Source organism: Psammomys obesus, unplaced genomic scaffold (assembly GCF_907164565.1).
Source record: "Psammomys obesus unplaced genomic scaffold, mPsaObe1.curated_primary_1811, whole genome shotgun sequence".
In the NCBI taxonomy this organism is placed as follows: domain Eukaryota; kingdom Metazoa; phylum Chordata; class Mammalia; order Rodentia; family Muridae; genus Psammomys; species Psammomys obesus.
Window position 1 is genome coordinate 1,081,221 of NW_026596125.1, and position 9,020 is coordinate 1,090,240.

The 9,020-nt window shown below is 45.1% G+C and overlaps 1 protein-coding gene across 1 annotated transcript in view; it reads right to left on the reverse strand.

Moving 5' to 3' along the window:
• Window positions 1-9,020, reverse strand: part of Blnk (B cell linker) — a 64,619-nt gene that overhangs the window by 46,169 nt on the left and 9,430 nt on the right. The gene's annotated exons all lie outside the window — the stretch shown is intronic.

Below are 9,020 nucleotides of genomic sequence, written 5' to 3' on the forward strand. Positions count from 1 at the left end.
ACACACACACACACACACACACACACACACACACAAAAACCCTCAATGATATTTTAGAAGTTTTTGTCTCAGACTTTGTCTGGGCATGTTTGTACCTTACAGGTCTTTTGCTTACATAGTATGGTTTCTGATTTTGTGTTTTATGGGGTTTCTGTGTGTCTAAATGTGTGCCTGTCCATGCCTATGTATGCTTCATGTGCTTTTTCTTCAGTTCTTTTTTGTCTGTTTGTTTTGCCTGTTCTGGTTTTTATTGTATTTCTTTTATTCTTCCTTTTTTAAAGAAGGCTATTTTCTTAGAGGGAGAGAGAGCAAAGAGTGGGTGGGGAGGTGGGGAGGATCTGGGAGGAGTTGTGAGAGGAAGACCATATATTGTGTGGAAAAATATATATTTTCAATAAAAATGGAGAAAAGCAAAAATTCCAGTAATTTATTAATTATTGATCAATCTTTCCCCATCCTTCTTCCCCTACTTCCTTAAACATCCTGCTATGTTTTTAATGACTGGTTAGGATTCTGCCATTTGTCTGTATCACATTACTTTTCTGTCCTCTGGTTGTGGACACAGGTTGTTTCCTTTTCTTTGCTCCTACGGGCAGTGCTGCGGTAAACGTGGGAATACCGCTGTCCCTGCGTTTCCTTCCGCATATGTCCACTACTGGTATTGCTGGGTCACATGGTGGTTCCTTTTTTTTTTTTTTTTTCTAATTTGAAGGGCGTGGGGATGCTCATACTGCTTTCCATAAAACTAACTGCCAAAGTGTGTTTCCACCATTCACGTGTTCCCTTTTCTCCTATGTGGACTGATAGTGGCCATTCTGACTGGCAGCCTCACTGCCCAGCAAACAGAAAGTCCCCCGCCTTCTCTTTCAGTCCAGCACCCTGTGCCCTCCTGCCTTAAACATGGGAGAAGAGCAGGAGGGGAGCGCTGTGGTTTCTGGTGGCCTGCCTTCTTCCTTCACCTAAGCTCAGCAAGTACGCCAGCCAGCGGGGGTGATTCTCATCTGCTGGGAATCAGAGCAGCAATGCCAACCCCACAGGCCACAATGCACACCGCCACCGATCATCAAGCCGTCTTCCTTAATGAGTACGTGGGCAAGTGATCGCGCATTATGTCTCCATGAAAGGCTAAACTAAAGAAGTGGCTTTAATTAAGCTTGGGAGTGGAATCATGCAGATTATTTTAATTAACATTTTTATTTATTACAATTTATTCACTTTGTATCCCAGCTGTAGCCCCCTCCCTCGTTCTCTCCTCTTCTCTTCCTATGCCCCTCCCCCAGTCCTCTGATAGCGTAGGTCCTCCTCCTCTTCCAGCTAACCCTAGTTTATCAGGTCTCATCAGGACTGTCTGCATTGTCTTCCTCTGTGGCCTGGGAAGGCTGCACCCACCCAGGGGGAGGCCATCAGAGAGCCAGCCACTGAGTTCATGCCAGAGACAGTCCCTGTTCCCCTAACTAGGGAACCCACTTGGACACTGAGCTGCCGTGGGCTACATCTGTGCAGGGGTTCTAGATTATCTCCAGAATGGTCCTTGCTTGGAGTAGCAGTCTCAGAAAAGACCCCTGGGCCATATTTTTTGGTTCTGTTGCTCTCCTTGTGGAGCTCCTGTTTCCTCCAGATCTTTCTATCTCCCCCTTTTTTCATAAGATTCCCTGCACTCTGACCAAAGTTTGGCTATGAGCCTCAGCATCTACTAGGTAGAGTCTTTCAGAGGCCCTCTGTGGTAGGCTCCTGTCCTGTTCCCTGTTTTCTCCCTCTTCTGATGTCCATCCCATTTGCCTTTCTGAATGAGGATTGAGCATCTTACCCAAAATCTTCCTTCTTGCTTAGGTGTACAGATTTTAGTACATTTATCCTATATTATATGTCTAATATATATATTTATATATATATGTCTAATATATATTTATATATGTCTAATATATATTTATATATATGTCTAATATATATAATATATATGTCATATATATATATATATATATATCCACTTATAAGTGAGTATATAACATGTGTGTCTTTCTGCTTCTGGGATACCTGATACCTCACTCAGGATGATCTTTTCTAGTTCCCACCATTTACCAGCAAATTTCATTATTTCCTTGTTTTAATTGCTGAGCAGTATTCCATTGTGCAAATGTACCATAATTTCTGTATTCATTTCTACGTTGAGGGACATCTGGGCTGTTTCCAGCTTCTGGCTATTATGAATAAAGCTGCTACAAACTTGGTTGAGCAAATGTCCTTGTTGTGTACTTGAGCATATTTTGGATGTATGCCTAGGAGTGGTAAAGCTTGATCTTGAGGTAGGACTATTCCTAATTGTCTGAGAAAGCACCAGACTGATTTCTAAAGTGGTTGTACAAGTTTACACTCCCACCAGCAATGGAGGAGGGCTCCCTTTCTCCACATCCTCTCCAGCATGTGTTGTCCCTTAAGTTTTTGATCTTAGCCATTCTGATTGGTATAAGGTGAAATCCCAGGGTAGTTTTGATTTGCATTTCCCTGATGACTAAGGACGTTGAGCATTTCTTTAAGTATTTTTCGGCATTCTATATTCCTCTATTGAGAATTCTCTGTTTAGCTCTGTACCCCATTTTTAAAACTGGATTACTTGATTTGTTGCTGTAAATTCTTGAGTTCTTTATATACTCTGGATTTTTAATCATCCTGATTTGTCAGCCTTACTCTAGACCACCGAGCCCAGAGTTATCAGCTCTCAAGTGTTTCCAGTGCGTGGCTGAAGCTGAGAACTTCAGGCAGCATGATCAGCACAGGAGAGCTTTGTGCATACCTCCCCTCCCCGCCCCTCAGACCTGGGGCTGTGGTCTGTGAAAGCGCACCAGGAGGATCACACAGAGCCAGCTGACCCCTGGAACAACTGTAGGCATTCGAGGGTGAAACAAATTCTGGAAGGATAGTTTGTGGGACACCAAGATGAGGAGCTTTGGAGAAAGAAAGCAGCTGTATGGGGGTGTGGCCAGTCACCAAACAGGAGTCCAAGAGAGCTCACGTTTTCCAAGATTCATGCCCCATTGTCTTCTATTAAATATAGAAGATGATTTGAAATATGGTAGCATTTTCCGCAAGCGTATTTTAAAAAGCATATCGGAAAATTTTAAAGGTGTGTGTGTGTGTGTGTGTGTGTGTGTGTGTGTGTGTGCAGTATCTTGCTTTTCTCTCAGCTCACACTGTACTCTGGACCATGGAGAAGGGACATAGCATCTTGGCATTCCCCCCACTTCTCCCTTCTCAGAACAGAGAGAATGCAAAGCAACCAGATCAGAGAAAATCCCTTTGTGGTCTGGTCTTTGGATTAACAGGGTCTCAAAGGAAAGTAAATCCTGCAGAGAGCAGATGTTTTCCTTCCCTTTCATCCATCTCAGACCTGGCTCCAGATCTTGGATTTCAGGAGGAGCTGTAAGGCTTACTCTGCCACCTGAGCTGATCTGGGCCTAAGCACCCCTTCCTCCCTGGGAAATGCGGTGCTGTGAGGGCCTTCAATGTTCTTGTTTCTACACCTCAACCTTCAACTGGCTACTCCCTTCCTCGTGAGCCTGCAGTAACGCCCTAATGTCCCCTGAACCTAGCTTGACATTTTCATCTTGGCTGATCATGACTGGAGCTCACCCTGATCTCTTTAGAAACCTGTCATCCCAGGCACCCTTAGGACCTCTGTGCCAACAGGAGTGGGAAGCCTGATGTCCCCAGCTGCCTGTTTCTGACGTTAATTTGGAGTAATATTTTCTCTGTGTAGCCCTGTATTTGCTCTCTACCGACCCCTTTAGAGTGTTTACATGGTTTAATATTTTTGACTCCAGGTTCCTTTTAAAGATGTTACTTATCCCTTTCATAGAACTTCTGTTTTCAGTGCTGGGGGCTGAACTCAGGGCCACGCATGCCCTAGGTATGTGCTTTGCCAAGTGAGCGATATCCCCAGCCCACATTTTATTTTTGAATTAAATTGTAATACATATTTAATTTAGGAAAAAAAAAAAACTTCCAGGAAGCCATAGAAAAGCAGGAAAATGGAGCTTGTAATCTGCTATCCGTGGATCTTCAGGGTTGAAGCTTTTGAGTTGTCTTTGGTCTTCCTGGTGTTTTGTCACCATCACCAGTTATGTGAATAGAAATGGACACAGGAGAGAAACATGAAATGCAAAGGCTCAGAGGTAGAATCCTCTGGGACCTTTGGGGCCTGATGGGAAACTTGGAGCAGCAGGAATGAGGGCTGCTGTGAGAGAGATGCTGTGGAAAGCAAGGCTAACCAACCCCAACCGGGGCAGGTGCCAAAGCCCTAGTCTCCAGGCTTGTGGTGAGAGGAGTCCCAGACAGCAGGAAGTGCTCTGGGATGGTTCCTGGGGCGTGCCATGATTAATGGGGGAGAATAGAGACACTGTGGCAGGGGACCCTGGTGGCCAGTGTGACGCATCTCTGCACCCAGAACAGTGAACATACTGAAGACACAGGAATGCTGCGAGGTTTCCTCCTGGGAATTCAGGCTGACAGCTTTCAAATGGGACGTTGCTGCCCAGGCTAGTGCGGGCACTGGGTCTCATAAGAACAAAGACCAGGGAGGCAGCTCAGCAGTAGAGCGAGTGAAACACAAGCCCTCCTCCCCTGGCCCCCATTTTAGTTTTGTCACAGAAAAAAAAAAAAATCTCTGGCATAAAGCTCTTCTCCGTCTGCCGTGTTGGAGTCTGAGGCCGAGAGGCATTAACCAGCAGTACTTCCTCGTGTCTGTTTAAAGCTTTGTTTTCTCTCTCCCTCTCCCCCTCCTTCTGTGTGTGTGAGGCACGCCCACATGTGTGTTAATGCATGTGGAAAGAACTCCCCCCATCTCTCTCCCACCTTATTCACTGAGGAGGCTCCCTCAAAGCCAGAACTCATCAACATGGTTGCTCTTGACAACTAGCTTGTTCTGGAGATCCTCCACTGCTGCCTTCCAACGCTGGGATTACCGTGGGGGGGGGGGGGGGGGGCACCATGCCCACTGGCTGTTTACAGGGGCTCTGGGGATCTGAACTCTGCTCCTTACACTTGCATGGCAGGGTGCTTACCTGGTGAGTCATCTCCCTGGCCCCATACTTAAATTTTCGATATTTAGTTCTTAATGTTCTTTTTTGTGCTATTTTTTTTTCTCAAAATATTATTTACTTCCCTTTCCAGGCTACTCCCTTAAAGTGTGGTGTCATGATTTGTTTTTGTTGTTGTCTGTTTGTTTGTCTTATTTATTCCACAATTCAAGGAGTCAGCCGTGCTTGGAATCCAGAGTTAAACTGAATAAATATACTGCCCTCTGTAATGCAGGCTAGGGGTCCCTCCCCACTTCATGGCTTGCCTAAATCCTCTGGCCCCTGCAAAATCAGAGCAAAGACACAGAGAGAAGCCAAGCCCTATGAATCTTGTTGTCAGAGAACCTCTGTCTGAAATGTGGCATTACTGGCTGCTGACCCACCGTTACTGACTATTCTGTTATTTGCATGCCGCAGACATTCCAACGGCTTCCTTCTCCTCCCCTTGGATGTCTAGTCCCTTTCCCCCTCAGATGGCCAGCCTTCTTCCTCCATACTTCTTGTCTTGCCTCCACTTCCCCATGTCCACCTCCTCCAGCTTTGGGTGTTATATTTAGCTTTGTGAATTCAGCACTCATAGTTGCTTCCTTCTAAACAACGTGACATAACTGGTGAGGCATTTTGATGGTTCTTTCATTCTGGGGTTGCCAGAGTAGGCCTCCTAGGGTTGAATGAGTCCTCCCATTCCATTTTATAGATGCAAATTCTGAGGCCTGGAAAGAGCATGGTGCTGTTCCAGACTGTCTAACCTTAAAACTCAGGCTCTTCGTTTTGTCTATGAAGTCACAGAAATTGAGAAGTGGAAGGGACTTTGGTATGTCCTGGGTCAGCCTCTTGTCACAAGGGAGAGAATTAAGTTCTAGGGAGATTTGGTGACTGTCCTAGGGTTAGCTTAGTAGAAGATTGCTTTCCTTTTTTGGTCAAACCCTTTCCCCTGCTCTTTCCCTCCTGGCTCAGGTCTCTGGCTGGGGTATATGTTGTCCTATGGGAACAAGACACCTCTTTCTTTCTGGGCCACAACCTAGAAACCTGACTGCAGCACAGAGCAGGCAAGAAGACAAGGCTGAAAGACGGACCCACCCTCAGACTAGGCACAGAGCCTTGGAGAAGGCACAGGAACATTTGTTATATATATATATGAACCAGATATTGCCACAGCCTCCCTGGGGTAGCTCCTGTTGTTATCCCACTTTCTATTGTGACAAAAGCATTCTTAACCATTTTTACATCTGCAATAGCGTAAAGCATATTCATCCTGCTGTGGGATCCCCATTTATAGAAATTCAAACATTTGATCAGAGACAGTTGAGGAATTTGTGTAGTCCTATGTCTGTTAAGAGGTGATATACAAAATGAGGTGTGGCCCCAAGACACAAAATTTGTGCCCCCTCTGGATGGCATGCTGATTTATACCAACTTGGGCCCTGTTCTGGGGAGGAGACCCAGCTTGACCATGGATCTCTATGTCTAAGCTCCTTCCTGTCTTTGAAGATGGCACACAGCCCCCCTTCCTGACCAGCATTCGTACTGGGGGACACATGTGTCCCCGTCCCTGCCCTGTTCTTGGCTTTCAAGGTCAAACTTTTTGCTGGAGAGGAATATGAGCTCTTAGTGCATCTCAGAGGTTAGGGAGGGGCAGGAAGTGAAAAGGATGGGACAGATGGCAGTGGGAGAGGAAGGGGAGCGGGGAGTGTTTGATAGGAGAAGCAGGTTCTGTGGGACTCTCCAGGTCTGGAACGTGTCCGTTAGTGGTTGAGCAGAGTAGCCGGAAGAAGAGCAGCGCCATAACTCCATGGCCTGGGCAGAAAAGCCCTGTGGAGTCTGGAGCATAGAGCCCTCATTTGCCTGAACACCACCTCACAGCTAACAGTCACTAACCATGGGACTCAGATCACAAATGTTTCAAGCATCCTGCCCTGTCCCTTTTTTCCTGCTGACATCTGCAAATATTTGCTGGTGGTGGTTGGCATGTCTGCACCGCTGAGCTGGGTTATAAACAGACAGAAACTTGTCTGGACTTGGTACAACCAGGAACAGGGATGATTCTCCATATCCACTATCGTATTTAAAGTTCTGATCCCATTTACCCTGTCAGGGGCTGATTGGCTGGCGACTGTCCACATTGAGACAGAAGGGCTGACCAAAAACCTGTGCTACCCTGACTTCAAAATGTTCTTGGAAGATCTGCCACTTGATATGACCACAATAATTGCCATGGGTTTCCCTCTTCCTGATTTCAGTGGTTAAAGGCCCTTGCTGCTCAAAGGGCTACAGGGACCCTGCTGCCCATGGCTCTTACCACGCTGCATGGGAGGGGATGAAGAAGTCTCCATGAGGCAGGTTATAAAACCCACAGTTATAGGAGGCTTCTGTGTCTGCAGAAAGGGCAGCTCTTGTGTGAGACACTTGGGTAACTTAATCCTCATACATGCACTGTTTCTATCTACCACGTGCTGTCTAATAAAAGTTTGGAATGCCCCCACACACAAAACACAACAACAATAAAACAAAACAAAGACCTAACAAAACAGGGTTTCTAAACCAAGCAGCTAGGAATGTTTTGTACAAGGAGGTGGCCAAGAGGTCACTCAAACCTGCTTTCAGAAAATTCTGGAAAAGTTTTTCTAGGAAATGAATGTGCGTGAAAAATTTGAGTGTGTCCTTCTTTAAAACTAACTTAATGGGTAACTAAGCGATTACCCTCATATGATCAAAGAGCATTAGGTACCTGTGTCAACATCTCAGAGTGAACACTATAGTTTTATATAATTATTACATGTTGGCAAAAAAATATTTACGTTAGCTTATGATCAAAATGCATTGTGTGTGTTTGTGTCACAATGAGACACGTTGTCCTATATAGTTAATGCATGCTGACATAAAGTTTAATTGACTCAACTGGAAAAGGAGAATCTTGTGTGTGGCCACATGGTACCACACAGTGTTGACACCTGCTTGCTGAGGCTTCCATTCCTGCATCTAAGCCACAAATGTTGTAGAGTAAAGAGCGATTTTGAACGATTTTAAGGAATAGGTTTTCCTATGTCCTGAAAACATTTGACCCAGTTAAACTTTTCTTCCTGGGTTCTGAGTTAGAAACAGAAACAGTAGGGGACATCTTGTGTCCCCTACTGAAAAGAAACCTTGCAGTTCTTAAAAAGCATCTAGAAACGTGCATCAAGGATACCTTTAGAGGTGTGGAGAAGGCTCACTTCTTAAAGCTATCGCTACCCAAGCGAGACAACCTGAGTGTAATGTCCCAAAAGCTATGTACCAAAACAAAACACCCTCCCTGCAGTGGGCTCCTGTAATCCCCAGCACTGGGGAGGCAGAGACAAGATGATCCCAGAGCTGCCTAGTCAACCAGTCTAGCTGAACCTGTGAGCACTGGCTTTAGTGAGAAACCCGTCTCACAAAATAAAGCAGGGAGCAACTGAGGAAGACACAAAGCATTGGTTTCTGGGTCTCTGGCTTCCATACACATCTGCACACATGTACAAGCACTCACGTTTCAATTACACACACTTAAATAGTGTGTGTACACACAGAGAGAAGAAGACAAAAGAATACATTTAAAGAAAAACCTGGAAGTAATATCTAATTGGTCAAAGAAAACTATGACCATAACCCCTTAAATAGACTATTATCAATTTAAAAAAAATCTATCATCTATCTATCTATCTATCTATCTATCTATCTATCTATCTATCTATCCATCTATGTGTGCCCACACACTAATGTTCATGTGTTCTATGATGCCATGTGGAGATCAGAGTAGAACTTTGGAAGTCAGTTCTCTCCTTTGACCATGTGGTCCAGGGGATGGATCTCACCTTGGCAAGCTCATTTACTCACTGAGCTGTCTCTCTGGCACAAACAAGTTTCTGATTAGAGCAAGACACACACAGTGCAGATTTCACCATTTATAAAGTAACATTCAGTGAACTC